Source organism: Habropoda laboriosa, unplaced genomic scaffold (assembly GCF_001263275.1).
Source record: "Habropoda laboriosa isolate 0110345459 unplaced genomic scaffold, ASM126327v1 scaffold23, whole genome shotgun sequence".
NCBI classification, from domain to species: Eukaryota; Metazoa; Arthropoda; class Insecta; order Hymenoptera; family Apidae; genus Habropoda; species Habropoda laboriosa.
The window spans coordinates 1,902,631-1,903,504 of record NW_017100140.1 but is presented as its reverse complement, the minus strand read 5'-3'; positions in this window follow the sequence as shown (position 1 = coordinate 1,903,504).

Here is an 874-nt window from a genome sequence, read left to right as displayed (position 1 = left end):
TAAATATAAATATTAAGAAATTTGTCTGAGTTTGTATGCTTTTTAACTGTGATAATATCATTGAACCTTGGTTAATTCTTTACAGTCATGTTATTTATTCTTTATATTCATTCTTATATTGATGTAGAAAATAAACGTATAGTTACTAAACAATGTCATAATTTTTCACACTTATAAGTAAAAATATAATTTAATTAAGTTAACTATTTTAAGATGCATTTTATTCAAATGTCGTAAATTATATTAGTAATCAGTATTGTACAACTAATATATGTAATATTTACACTTTTTACTTTAATAATTGTATTTTTATTTGTAATAACAAATTTTTATAATTTATTACTGCTGTGTAGTTATTTGTTAATCAGTATTTTATTTAATATGTGCAAAACAACCCCTTTTTAAGTTACTTATGTGTATAGTACACTATGTAAAATTTGTATACATATTTAATTTTCTGTGTTTTAAAAAATTGCTTATGAAGCCCAAAAATTTCTAATTGTAATGAAAAATAGTATGCCATCACAGACTAACAGTCACCGTTTTCGCGCTTTAAAAATCGGTACGTGGTTCATTTGTTACCGACTGCTCAAGCGAAGCACGAACATAATCTATTTTTCATAAAAGAGTAAGTGCGATAGTTGTATTCTATCATTGTTGACTGATTAACAGCGAGACATCAGAACTTTCACATCTACCATTTCTGGACCCTAAAGCCCGCCTGAAGCCTCAAATTTGCTTTGCCAGACAATACATTTGAATATGGCGACGTCCATTGTGACTCATCGTTTAACAACATTGTATTTGCAAAAATATTTTCAAATAATCCTAAGAGACAATTTAAAATAAATACTATCATATTGTTTTCTTAGTC